The sequence below is a fragment of the Tupaia chinensis genome, unplaced genomic scaffold (genome assembly GCF_000334495.1).
Source record: "Tupaia chinensis unplaced genomic scaffold, TupChi_1.0 Scaffold000468_1, whole genome shotgun sequence".
NCBI lineage: Eukaryota > Metazoa > Chordata > Mammalia > Scandentia > Tupaiidae > Tupaia > Tupaia belangeri.
In genome coordinates, this window is record NW_006159977.1 from 1,656,139 (window position 1) to 1,670,887 (window position 14,749).

At 40.7% G+C, this 14,749-nt stretch overlaps 1 long non-coding RNA gene across 1 annotated transcript; it reads left to right on the forward strand.

Moving 5' to 3' along the window:
- Nucleotides 1–5,119: 5,119 nt before the first annotated feature.
- Nucleotides 5,120–9,239, forward strand: LOC114009120 (uncharacterized). Its single transcript, XR_003550590.1, has 3 exons — nucleotides 5,120–5,151; nucleotides 7,615–7,725; nucleotides 9,084–9,239. It is a non-coding gene; the product is annotated as an uncharacterized LOC114009120 (long non-coding RNA).
- Nucleotides 9,240–14,749: the final 5,510 nt, after the last annotated feature.

Here is a 14,749-nt window from a genome sequence, read left to right on the forward strand (position 1 = left end):
CCCCGGGGCCGGGCTCTGGGGCTCCCCCGTTGGGCGCAGCGGGTGGGCCGGGGGAGCGGAGTCAGCGAGCAGGGACGCTCGGTTTTCCGATCCTCGCTGTCCTTTCCACGCCCACTGGGACGTGTAGTTTTTCCTCTCGCCCTGCGGCTCGGAGAGGAAACGAGACTCGGGGACTAAAAACTACAAGTCCCTACATTCCCCGCGACGAGGGCGGAGGAGGCGCGGTGCTGGGCGTTCCGGCACTTGGTGCCTGGAGATGGAAACCAACAAAGGGGGAACGGTGCCTGCTCTGGGGGCCGCTTTGCACAATACACATGTGCTTTGTCTAAACTTCGCCACTTCCCTGCGAGGCACTGTGGCTTCCAGCTTGCAGAGAGCTTGACTACCTGCCAGACAGCGCAGAGCTCCCCAGTGGTGGCGGTGGCATTCCACCTAGAGCCCTCGTGTTTCCGTGACAAAGCGTGCCTCTGTGAGCATGTCGAAGGGAGATGAGACCGGCTAATCCGAAAGAGAGAGAGAGAAGAGAAGCGGGGCCGGTTAGAAAGCGCTTCCTGTAGTAAGGACGCAGCGGTGGGAATGACAATTAGGAGATGACATGAGCTTAATTATAAGGAGTTATGGATAAGTATGGAACCGACAGGGGTCCATACCAAAGCAGGTTAGCGTCTGAAGGATAGGATCTTAAACAGATGCTCAGAATTGAGTTTGAATTATTTTAGATATTGTAGGATAGACAAGCATATTACTCAGACAGTTAAGTACTTTACGGGTGGTCTATTTAAAAAACAAAACAAAACAAAAAAACAGCTAGCAAGCCTCAGGTGTTTCAAAGGAGAGCTTTCATATGCTTTCCTGTCCCTTCGCTGATGAGATCAATAGGACGTTATTCTATGTATTACAACCACCGTTTCTGAGTGTCCAATAAATATACTCGATCAATTGACTTGATAGCTTTAAAGGAGGATCCCAGTCTAGTTCAGTTAAGACAGAACTGTTCTGTCACCATAGCTATGCTTTCGGGAAAGTCTTTATATGTGAGCAATACAAACTAAAGTACTTGCAATTAAAATGATACAAAGCCTAGAATGTAGTTTAAAACACTCCAACCCCGGGCCAGCAGGTGGCGTAGTGGTTTAGGTGTTGGACTCCCATGTGGGCATGGGCTGTGCGAGCCCAAAATCTGGAGAGGAGAATGGAGGAGTCCAAATAACAAAACTCCAGCCCACCTACCCCTCAAAGACGTGGGTATATACAAAACAATCTTAGAAACTGGAAAGTTGTTTGGTTTGGTGACATATCTGTATTTACTTATAGTTTACTGCAGGTTACCACAAATTTAGTGGCTTTAGAACAACACAGATTATTTTGGTATCTGTGGGTCAGGTGACCAGGTCTCACAACTATCATGAAGGTGTTGGTCAGGCTGTACCCTCATCAGCTTTCATGCCTATGCAGGTAACTGGTAGGATCCATTTCCTTGCAGCTGCAGCACTGGCTTCTTGCTGGCTGTTGCTTAGAGACCATCAGCTCTAAGAGGAAGGGTGCAGTACCTAGGGCTCACCTGGAGATCATTGTCACCTGGGCCATCCCAGCATGGCCACTCACTTTGTCGGGTCAGCAAGGAGAGTCCCCAGAGCCAGCCATCAGCAAGGCAGAATCCTGTATGACATCATTACATAGGGGCAACGTCAAACGTGCAAATTCTGTTGTCTGGAAAGCCAGCCACAGGTTTCACACACTCATGCAAGGGTTTGGACGCTAGGAGGAGCGGCCACCCTGAGTCTGCTCTCCAGAGTGCACAGAGGGTCACTATGCTATTCTTACCTACTATAGCTACTTGTGTTTATGTCCTATATTTTCCATGATTAAAAGAAGTCAACTATTTTTAAATTGTATCAAAATTTTGTACCCCAAATAAGATATGCTGATATGATTTCTAGATAAGTCATTGTAGTTGTCTTCCTGGGGGTTGCTTTTTCTTCCTATATCATGTTTAATGAGACTATGGTGATTAAGTCACTTGTGCAGGTGACTGATTACCTATCCCTAGAACCTAGCTCGATAGTCCCAATTATAGCTATAACCAACAGTATAAGATATAATAGAATTCATTCATTCATTGATTTACTTCACAATTATTTATTTCAGGGCCTAGTGTGTGCTCAGTACTGTTTTAGCAGCAGTGATATCAAACGATCCAAGGCTGGGGCTTGCTGGTGGTGTGGTGGTTGAAGCACTAGACTCCCACATGGCCCACTGTAGAGAGCAGTTAATTTGAATAAACATGATGACTTTTAGACACATGTAGAAACATGGAGAACAGCCAATCTGAGCAAGCATGGTGACCTTTAGGCACATGTAGAAATTCTGTTCCATTAGCAGTCATTTGCAGGGCAGTGAGCACAATTAACATGTGAATATGCTAGCTGCCTGTTGTTATCGAAACTGCAAAGCAGTATTGGGTTAAAGGAAGCCACATGTGCTTATCAGAATTGGCCTTAAAATATCAGAAAAATTACATGGCACCAATTGTCTTCACATCTTCAGCCAATTAACATCCAAAAACAACTGGCTTTGCATTCTTCTTCCCCCATTTTCTGCCCTTTAAAAGAATAAACCTGGGAAGTTCTGGGCTGTGACTATCTCCATCAGAGAAGTTGAGACCACTTGAGCCCCACTTTTCTTTATTCGTATGTCTTTGTGTGTTTATTTTACATGTATTCTCTAACCCACAGCCCCCTCACTTAAAAGACACGTTCAGCCCTGCGTGTCACAGCAGCCAACCACAATTTGAGTTGCGGACCTGGCATCTTGCTTTTTCACTTTCCCTTTTCTCTCTTTCTCTGTCTCTCTCTGTTCAAGTTAAAACATAATAATAACAAATGGAATGAAAAATAAATAAATAATTCTTTAATAAAAATAAAAGGGTCCAGGATCAAAGTTAATGTGTTGGGGCCAGGGAGAGAGGTGAAAGGAACAAGCAATAAACACATACTTGACTAGTAATGAGACAGTTGCAGAGAGTGCTTACAAGAGCAAAACAGCATAACAGGGTCACAGGATAGAGAGAGGGTGGGAGGAGAGTCATCTTTAAAGGAGGCATTGAGCAGAGAACAACAACAAAATGAGAAACAATAAGCCCACAGGCCTCAGTGCAGAACAGACCTGGGAAGCTCTAGGGATACGGATTAAAAACAGTCTGGCTGGAGCTTGGCGAGGGACTAGGAGAGTGGTAAGAGATAAGGGTTGGAAGTGGTAGACCAGTGAAGCATCTGGAATTGATTCTGCATGCTTGAAAGGTTACTTGTTCTGTAATCGCCATTGGTTCAAGTACTGAGGGGTGGGAAAGAAGAGTAACATATCATATTGACCCACAAAGAGATATGGATTCCACACGTCAATGCTGGGAGAACCTCAGTACTCCTAGAATTATAGACTCACACATTTATTTTTGCATGTGAGGAAACCAAGGTTCAGAAAAGTTGAGTGACCTCCTACAAATTCCTTGAGAATGCCTCCCAAATAACAAATAACCCAAAAATGAATCTGTAATTGAAAGACTACCTTATCTGACTCAAAGCTTTTGAAAACTGCTAACAGATCATTGTACCTTAGTGCTTGTCATGTGCATGGCAAGGTGACAGAGAAGTTGCATATGGCAAAGAAACTGCAATGTAGTTTGGGAAACAAGGCAGTGAGGCAGTGCAACATCACTTCCTGGAGCCCTCTGCACAGTCTGGGCTTTGACTGTCCCTATTTCTCATGAGAAATAATAATTTAAGAGTATAATAAAAATAATAATTTTTAAATATAGTAAAACAACTATCTTTTCTCAGGTATCTTCTTATGTTAGGCAATATCCTGGCTCTTTATATAATATGTTCTGCTTATAAATTCAGAAGACAATGCAATGAGGCAAAGATTATGGTTATTTTACAGAAAATGAAACTGAAGATCAGAGAGGTTAGGTGATTCATCCAAGGTTTCACAGCACTAAGTGAGGAAGTCAGGATTTGAGGGCAGATTTATATATCTGATTACAGGTGTTCTATTCTAATTCACTACACCATGGAAGGAGTATACCATGTCTGGCTGGTTGTCAACTGAACAGAATAAAGTGTCTTGATTTCAGAAGGAAGAAAATCGTGAGACCCAGACCATAGCAAGTTGTGACTCAGTGACTGCAACCATTTGGACTGACAGAACTACAAGGGTTAGTATCTCAGGGTAATGAGAATAAGAATAGAAAAGTAAATTGGTGGGGAAACATCTCTCACTGGAGTAGAATCAACAAGGTTCTAAGTGCAGGTGGTTTGTTTTAGAGAGAATTCCAGAAAGCACCACTAGGATAGAGAGGAAGAGACGAGCTGGTAAAGTCACCACTAGGGATAGTCAAAGCTCAGACTGTGCAGAGGGCTCCAGGAGGTGATGTGACACTGCCTCGGGGTACCCCAAATGAGCCTCGAGGAAGTTGAAATGTATTCAGCACCTCCCCTCTGCTACTAGTTGAGATCTTCTGAAAATGTGAACTCTACCTTCTTTACAATCTTACCATCCTCCTATAACTACCATGGCTGTCACTGCCATGAAGATAGAGCAACAAGTCGACCTTCCCTCCTTTCATTCCAACAGGCCTTTCCCTATTATCATCTGATCCATTGGATCCACTGACAACGGGGATTATGTTGTTAACAAAACTTTCAGCTGAATAGCTCGAAGCATTCCAACTTAGGATCTTCCTCCTTAGTTGTCAGAGAACTTCTAAGTCAGGAGGAAGCATGGTCTTATCCACTGTGCAAGGGGGAGACATTCAGACCCCAGAACATTCCAGGACTGAGATCCCTTTGGGGATGAGGATGAAACAAACTTTGAAAAAAATGAAAAAGAAAAACCTTAATCCAAATGTTCTTATAACTTTTCCCCAAAATGATTTTTTCTTGCCTATTTTTAACAGAAAGGAAATATATTTTAGTATGTTTTCAAAAATCTTATCTGTGCATTGAATAAATGCATTACACATACATATGAAAGAAGTAAAAGTTGTTTAAATTTCCATAACATTTTTTTCTTTCTTCTTTTTGCAAAAGAGTGTACACTCTTGCAGAAGACAGAAAGAGAAGGAGAAAGGGAAAATGAAAAAACAACCTTCAGGTAGGATGACCACCCCAAAATCCATTCTCCTCTCAAGACTTTTAGCATGTACACACACCTGGCATGTTTTTTAAGTCACTGTCTGGGACTTGAACTGCACAGTCAACCACGTGGGATCTAGCCAACCTAACCTCCATGACATCTGCTGGCCCCTCTCATCACTTTAAAAAATAACAATCATTAAAATTTTGTTGACCATCTTTACATAACTAATTTTACACATACAGGGATACACATATGTCTATATAATTTAATAAAAATGGAATCACATCATGCATACTGTTTTCATACTGTATGCTCTTGGCTTTTTATTGTGGCATTTCCCCCCTAGCCCCCTAGCCCTACCCTTCTGCAAGTAACCAACACTAACAATTTGTTGTATTGGGTTGTTGGAAAAGTCATGACACATTTTTGCATAGAAAAATACATCATGACTTTCCAGAGGGTATCCTTCCTTCTCCAGGCTCACAAAACTAGAGGCAAACATACACACACAGGTGCCTACAGTCCATACTACAATTTCACCAATGGCCTTAATAACATCCTGCATAGTTGATTCTTCCCAGTCCAGAATCCCACCCAAAGTCATGCATCACACTTAGTCACTGGATCTCTTGTCTGAGCAACTTGGGAGCAAGCTCTCACCAGTTTCTAGCCATATGGTGGAGGCAGTGGTTTTTGTCCATCAGGCAAAAACACCACCTGGAGCCTGCGTTGCTGAAACTTCCAGATACCCGCCCAGTCCAGCCCACCACTTCTGGTTCACTGTTCCTCACACAGTGGTGAGAGCTCAATTCGAGAAAACTTGTCTGTGCTGTTTCCAGCAGCTGGTGCTGGGTAAATCTAGAGTGTGTCTCAAGCCCAAGTCAGTATTGGTACCCCCAAATACAGGCACTTGTTAATTGAGAAGAAAGGGCCAGGCTTGTAGTCTGTTGGTTAAGGGAACTGGATCCTACATGGCTGACTGAGGTTCAAATCCTGGCCTCAGCTGCTTGAAAAACAGAACAGGTGAATGTGCATGCATGGCAAAATTCTGACAGGAAAAAAGAAATGGAGGAGAAGGGATTGTGGCATGACCATGTCCCCATGGAAGAGCTTGTACTTTCTCTCTGGCAAGTGCACGTGCCCTCTGGCAATCATTTAGAAAAAGGAACAGGATATACTCAATTCTTAAAAAGCAGAAGTGTGAAGAGATACAGACTTCAGAACTATTTTGTTGATTAACTGTAAAACGTTCAACAGAAGAGTAAATGTGAAAGGTGAAGTTTCCTATGAGCAGTGAGGAAACACTCCACCACTCCTAAGATTAAACCTAGCAGAAAGACACCACAGTGTCTTTGAGGAATCTCCATATGGTTCTCCTCAGTGGCTGGACCAATTTAATTGGAAAAGTGCTTGCACACTGATGTTTATTGGAGCATTATTTGCAATTGCTGAGACACGGAATCAACCCAAAAGCCCATAAACAGATGAACAGGTTGAAAAAGTGTGGCACGTATACTCTGTGGAATACTACTCAGCCATAAAAGCAGCAAGACCCTGGCTTTCGACAGAAGGTGAATGAATATGGAAGATTTATTGCTGAGTGAAGCAAACCAGGCTATGAAGGAGAGACATTGTATGTCTCCACTTAATATATACTGAGTGTCCACACTCTATAGCCGAAACTGAATGACTAGAGGAAACATAGAAAATGGTTTTAAATACCAGATACAGTTTGGGGAGAGGCTGGGTGAAGGAGGAGAGACTGAGGAAGGACAATAAGGGGAAAAATAGAGGCAAGGCATTTATTGGACAAAGAAATGGGTTGTTATCTGTTGAAGATAACGTGTATAGTATTCTCAACTGGACTGGTGAGAAATGTATACATGTTGGAATATCCACTTTGCAAGGTAAGTTACATATGTGATTGAATGTACAAAATAAAACTTAAAAAATATATATATTTTTAAAAAGACACTGCAGTGTAAGGTTGTTGGCTTTTCCTAATACCTACGTCTGAACACCACACCCGTGTGCTCAAAGGACCAAGAGCAAAACAAACACTTCTCACTACTAGAAATGTTGCTTAGTCAGAAAGAATACCAAAAAAAAATAAAAATCCAAAGTAGATTTCAGAAGATTCTGGTCTGTAAAGAAAGGGATTCTGAGACATGTCTATTGCTATTTTTGAACTAAAGTTAGTCAATAAAACAACTTGTTTCACTTTTATTTATTCTCTGAATACAAAGAAACCAGATCCAAGGACAAATTTTTCTTGGCATCCTTGTTGTCATTTCTGGGAAATAAAAACCTCACTGGAATGAATAACTGAAACCTCCTACCTCCAAGATGGGTCTTGAGATAAAAAAGTCTATTTGAATATGCCTGTAAATAGTCATTTCACATGCTGGTATTAGTTACGCTCTTATTGTTTTCCCTTTTCTAGTTAGAAGTTTTCACTATATTATTTTCTTTCAAAAGGAAATTGAAATCTTTCAGAGAGTATCTACTTAATGAGGATTTCTATGGGGGAATCTACAGCCTGAATGCTAAGAGAAATGTCTGTTCTACGAACATCTGTATAATACACAGGTAAAATCTGAAGATTTTTATTTTAGGTGTAAAAATATCAGAAATATATATTGGCAGAGGGAGTTGCACTTGCCAGAGACAGAGAGGAAGAAAGCACGTTCTAGGGAATGTGGTCATACCAAGATCCCTTCTCCTCTGTTTCTCCATCCTTTCACGATTTGGGATATGCGTGTGTGCACACAAGCAAGTTGTATTTTTCAGGCTACCAGGTCCAGGATTCAAACCACAGTTGACCAAGTGGAATCCAGATTCCTTCACCACCAGGCTATGGGGCTGGCCCAGGAATATTCTTGATTATAGATGATTTAATAAGCCAAAGAGAGGGACAAGCAGTGGCATGGTGGAACAACTGGACCCACGTGGAAAGGGCCTGGGTTCACATTTTAGGACCTCCTCATGCTCACTAGCCGGGCGTGCATCTGTGACGGAGGCCAGCTAAGACAGGATGAACTCTGACATGAAAACCCTGTGGGAGCTGACTGTGTCTCTCAGAAGAAATAAACAAACAGGAAAAAAAGGATTAAAAGTGCAAATGTATTTCCTAAACATTTTTATAACTTTGTTTTCTTACAGTAACATTTCACTTTAAGAGACATTTCAGTTTGTTCTAATGCACACCTACTTACGGGTTTAAAGTTATGTGGGAACATAAGATAGTAAAACTTAAACTATCTTATACATGTTTTCTGGTAACAGGTATGCATACACATACACACACACACGCACACACACACACACACGGATTGTGTTCAACCTTTCTTTTTTTTAACTTGTTTAGATACTTTGTTTAGAAAATCAGGCTAGGGACCAGCAGTTGGTGTAATGGCTATGTTGCTGGACTCCTGTGTAGTTGACCACGGTTCGAGTCCCAGACCCAGTGGCTTAAACTCATGCTGAGTATGTGTGCGTGTGTGCCCAAGATTCCGAGAGGAGAATGGAGGAGAAGGGATTGAGGCATGGCCATCCCCTGGGGGGTGATTTCTCTCTGATTTTATTTTTCGTCTCTTTGTCTCTCTGTCTTTCTGGTGAGCACACGTGCCCTATAGCAAAAAAATAAAAATAAAAAAATCTCTCAAAAAAAAAAAAAAAAAAGGAAAGAAAGAAAATCAGGCTATCTATTTTTGGTAAGAATATCTGTGAATTGATGTTTCTTTTTCAGTGTCATGTGAAAAGGCACATGACATTGGTTTGTCCCAACATCAGTGATGTTCATTTTAATTATTAGGGTAAGATGGCACCCCCAGGTTTTTCCAATGTAAAGTTGTTATTTTTCCTTTTTAATTAATAATTACAAAGACAAAACCTGTGTAAATATCTTTGATATGATTGTCAGCTCAACTTGTATTGAAATTTGGCAGTGTTGGAAAGTAAGGCACAGTAGTAGGTGTATGGAAGATGGAAGAAAAATCCCTCGTGACAAGATTAAGGCCATCTCTGTGGAGGAAACAAGTTCTCCGAAGAAAGAATAATTATTAGCAAGATGGCTACCCATAGGTTCCTCTTTCTTTCCACACACTTGCCTTTCTTCCTTCTTTTCTTGGCCATGTTGGAATATAGCCCTGAAGCCTGGCCAGATGCTGGCTAGCCCATGCGCTTGGACCATAGGTTTCTCTTTCTTTCCACACACTTGCTTTTCTTTTCTTGGCCATGTTGGAATATAGCCCTGAAGCCTGGCCAGATGCTGGCTAGCCCATGCGCTTGGATTTTCAGCCCACCAGAACCGCGAGCCAAGTAATCCTCTCGTCTGCATAAATTATCAAGTCTCAGATATTTGCTTATAGCAGCACAAATGGACCAAGACAATCTTGTTCATCAGATTTTTGTCCACTAATTTCAGTGTCCATCAAGGATTTTCTGAGCCCATATTTCTTTCTCTTCCTTCCTTTCTATCTTCATTCTTTCCTTCCTCTCCTGCTTCCTCCTTCATTCCTCCCTCCCTCCCTCTCTCCTTTTTCATTCCCTCGTATAATCCCCTCCTACCCTCTTCTCCTTCTTTCTTCCTCTTCCTCTGCTCTCTTCTCCTTACCTCATTCTCTTTTCTTGGCATTTTATGGTAAGGAAGCATTTTCCCTTTTTCCCCAATATTTTTTCAATGATATAATGTATCTATTACTGTCAGTAGTTTTTTGGGTTTTGTTTTTGTTTTCTGGGGTTTGTTTTGTTTTGTTTTGTTGGTAATTCAGATTGATCCAAATTTGGCTTGTGTGTAATTTGACATTCTTATACATGTACTTTCCTGATATCTGATTCATTCAAATGTTTCAGGCTTGTCTTGTACTTATACTGTCCCCACCTTGCAATCTGTTGTTTCTCCAAGGGGCCCTAGTTTCTTTTATTGGAAAATCTACATGATTTTTTTTAAATTGATATTTCTATCTCATACATATATGTATGTATATTTATTGTCTTCAGTGCTGAAAACCATATGCTCAAACTGACATACTATTCCAGTCTGAATCCATGGGCTAAATTCCATGCTTCTCATTTTTTCATATTTGTAGCTTCTTCCTTTCATGCCCCTTAATATACCTACTCATTTCCTTAAACCCAGAATACAAAAGGTTTCATGATTGCTAACTCATGCCACCACAATAAAGAAAACCAGCAAACCAGAGTTAAATACCCATTTTTGGTTCTTTCTTTTATATTGTAGACAAAAAACAAAATAGTAGACATCTGTTATAGTTTCTATTGTTACGGTTTCTTTCTAATTTTGTCTCAAGTTTTCTCTCTTTAGAATGGCCACAGGCAAGATAGTTACTCTCTAGGAATAAGTTAGGTTTGGGTGTGTCAGCCAGGTGAAACACAATGGGGAAGTGAAACCAAAATGTGGAAACAAGAAAAAAAAGATTACACATAGGTTCCAGAGAGGCTAGTGGGTGCCCCTGGGAGGCCAACAGGGAGTACAGAGACATCAGAGAGTATGACCAGGTATATAGAGAGGCAGACAGACAGACAGAGAGCCTATGGGACTATGTCTTTTAAAAATTACCATTGGTGTTATCCCTTAGGCATTCCTTCAGGGGTTGGGGATGGTAAATTTAAAGAAAATGCATATGCAAAGAGGGGCAATGATTTACATGACTCTGGTATTGATTGTTAGTTTTTTGGTTGGTTTTCAGATAGTGTCTCACTATATCTCAATCCTCCGGCTTTAGTCCCCCAACTATTTGGGACTACAGGTGTGTACACTGCACTTGGATTTTGGTGTGGCTGGGATTTGAACTCAGGCCTCTCAAGTGTCCCTAGCCTGACAAGTAGCAGTGCCTACCAGTGTGTCCAACCACTGGTTTTATATTGGTCAACAGCTATAGCAGGTATTGGATTTGGGGTTAGTGGGATAAGGAACCAACAGGTTCTATCAAAAATGATTTTACAGGGTACCAGCAGGTGGCATAGTGGTTAATGTGCTGGACTCCCACATGGCTGATTGCAGTTTGAGTCCAGGACACGGCCGCTTGAAAATCACTCCAGGTGCATGTGCATACACGCCTAAAATCCCAGCAGGAGAATGGAGGAGAAGTGATTGTGATGTGATCATCCCCCACCTATGGGTGATTTCTCACTTTCCCTCTCTCTGTCTCTGTCTCTCTCTCTTGTGAGTGCACACACCCTAAAGCCAAAAAAAAAATCTTTTTTCTTTTTGGAGAGGTTTTTGCTATAAGGCACGTGCACTTGCCAGAAAGACAGAGAGCAGAGAGAGACAGAGTAACAGAAAGCGAGAAATCACCCCCAAGAGGGGATGGCCATGCCTCAATCCCTTCTCCATTCTCCTCTCAGGATCTTGGGCATGCATGCACATGTGCCCAGCGTGAATTTAAGCCACTGAGTCTGGGACTCGAACCACAGTTGACTACATGGGAGTTCAGTGACATAGCCATTATGCCAACTGCTGGTCCCCCCCAAAAAATCTTTAAAAAATAGTAGCACAGAAAAGTGAAGTTTTAACTAGGCCAAAGGTGACAGAGTGTGACTGGTTCTTAAACAACTTATGTCAGATCTAAAAATATATCCCAAGGCAGCAACTATATTAAATGAGTTTATGACGGTATCTTTCCACTGTACCCTGTCTCAGGGGAAAGCACCAAATATTTTACTATTAAATATGCTGTTAACTTTAGGACTTTTATAGATGTTATTTATCAGGCTGAAGAAGCTTTCTTCTATTTCTGGTTTTCTAAGAGTTTCTGTATGTATGGATATTGAATTTTTTCAGATGTTCTTTCTGTACCTATTGACAGATTCGTTTTCTCCTTTATCCTATTAAGATGATGAATTACAGGGACCAGCAGTTAGCATAATGGCTATGTCGCTGGACTCCCATGTAGTCCACTGCGGTTCAAGTCCTGGACCCGGTGGCTTAAACTCACGCCGGGCATGTTTGCGTGCGTGCCCAAGATCCTGAGAGGAGAATGGAGAAGGGATTGCGGTGTGGCCAACTCCCCTGGGGGGGGGGTCCTTTCTCCATTTCTGTCTCTCTGTCTCTCTCTGTCTTTCTGGCGAGCACTCGTGCCCTATAGCAAAAACCTCTTCCAAAAAATAAAAAAATTTAAAAAGATGATGAATTACATTGATTATTGAATGCTTAAAATTTTTATATTTCTGAGATAATCCATGTTGGATTGAAATGTATTGTACTTTTTATATATTACTGGATCTTTAAAAAATGTATTTATTTATTCTATAAGAGAGCAAGAAAACAGGCATGATGGCACCACCAATAAGGTCTTCATGCCACAATCCCACTCTAGCCTGAGCCAGCCAACCAGCCAGCCAGCCAGCCTCAGCTAGCCAGTATTACAGACACAGGTACATGCCTGGTGTACACAGGAAGACCTCAGGATGCAAACCCAGGACCCTCCCATATGGCTTCAGTGTCACAGAGCACTGAGCCACTGTGCCACTGCAGCTGGCTTGTAGTCAGATTTGAGTTACTAACACTCTGTGAAAAACATTGATATCTATGTTCCTAAGGGTAATTGGTTAGTGGCTTTTTAAATTAATTTTTTTATTATGTCTTTGTCAGGTACTGGTTTTAAGATTCTCCTAGCTTAATAAAACAGGATGGGAATTGTTTCCTCATCTACTTTTTTGAAAGGGTTTCTATAAAATTGATATTATTTCTTCTTTAAATGTTTGATAGAATTCACCAGTCAGTTCTCTTGGATTTAGAGTTCTAGTTGAGGGAAAGTTTATTATACAAATCTCTGTTTTTAATGGTAATATTTAGTACATTTATATTTAATGCAATTATTGACATAATTGTATTTAAATTTTCCACTTCATTTTCTATTTGCCTGATTTGATATTTTGGTTCTTTGTTACCCCATTCTTGCCTAATTTTGGTTTTATTGAAAATATTTTCATATGCCATTTTAATTCCTCTACTAACTTTTCAGTTATCCCTCTTGAACTTATTTTTTCAGTGATTATTCTAGTGATTAAAATATGCAGCTTATTAGTATTTTGAATTTAATGTAGCATAAATTTAAAATCTTTAAATGACACAGTTCTATTTATCCCTGTTTTCATGTGATTAATGTCATATAATAATATATATTACCAACCTCAAAATATGATGGCCTATTTTTTCTTCAAATAATCATTTTACTTGAAAGCATTAAGAGAAAAAAGAAATAGTGTTATGTTTTTAGTCACATTAAAATCTCTAATCCTCTTTTTCCTTTCTGCAGATCCAAATTTTCATTGATAGCACTTTCTTTCAGCTTAAGAAATGTGCTAAAGGAAGTTTTATTTTATCTAAAAAATGTTAGTTTACTTTCACTTTCTAAGACTACTTTGACTTGATCTAGTATTCTGGATTGATAGGTGCTTTGCAAAGATGTTATTCCACTGTCTCCTAGTACCCAGTGTTTCTGATGACAAACAAGTTCTCATTTGTGCTATTCTTCCCTAATGCGTTGTATGTCATAAAAAGGACTACTCTCAAGACTGTTTGTTTTTGTTTGACTGTGAGGTGCCTGGGTGTCATTTTTATTTTTTTTGAGATAGATTTTTGCTATAGGGTGCGTGCACTTGCCAGGGAGATAGACAGAGACAGACAGTCAGAAAGCAAGAAATCAACTCCCCCCTCCCTACCCTCAGGAGGGATGGTCATGCTGCAATCCCTTCTCCTCTACTCTCCTCTCAGGATTTTAGGCACACGCGCACATGTGTGTGGCCTGAAAGCCACTGGGTCTGGGACTTAAATCGCGGTCAACTACATGGGAGTCCAGTGACGTAACCATTACACCATCTGTTGGTCCCATTTTTAAAAAATTATCTCACTTAAGTTTCAGAGCTTCTTAGACTTACAAGTATATACTCTTTACACAATTGAGGAAATTTTTTGATCATTATTTTTCAAACATTTATGTATGACCCCATTTTCTCTCTCCTCTGATTCTAGGACTCCAGTTGTACATATATTAAACTGCTTGATATTGTCCTATAGGCTTTATAAAGGTCTTTTTTTCTGGATGTGCTTCAGATTGGATAACTATTGACCTGTTTTCAAGGTTTTCTGACCCTTTCTTCTACCATCTCCTGTTTGTCATTACATATATTCAGTGAATTTTTCACTTGAGATGTTTTATTTTCAGTTTCTAATTTCCATTGGCTTCCTTTGGAATTTCCTTTTCTTGTTGAGCTTCGGTCATCTGTGATTTATTATGATCATATTTTCCTTTAAGTCCTTGAACGTATTTATAAACACTTTTTAAAATTCCTTTTTTGCTAATTCCAGCATCTAAGTTATCTCATGTATCTCATGCTTGATTCCCATTCATTCTTTTTTTTTTTTTTTTGAGAGGTTCTTGCTATAGGGCGTGTGCGCTCGCCAGACAGACAGAAAGAGACAGAGAGACAGAAAGCGAGAAATCACCCCCCCAGGGGGGATGGTCATGCCGCAATCCCTTCTCCTCCATTCTCCTCTTGGGATCTTGGGCACGCACGCACATGAGTCCGGCATGAGTTTTAAGTCACTGGGTCCGGGACTCGAACTGCGGTCGACTATGTGGGAGTC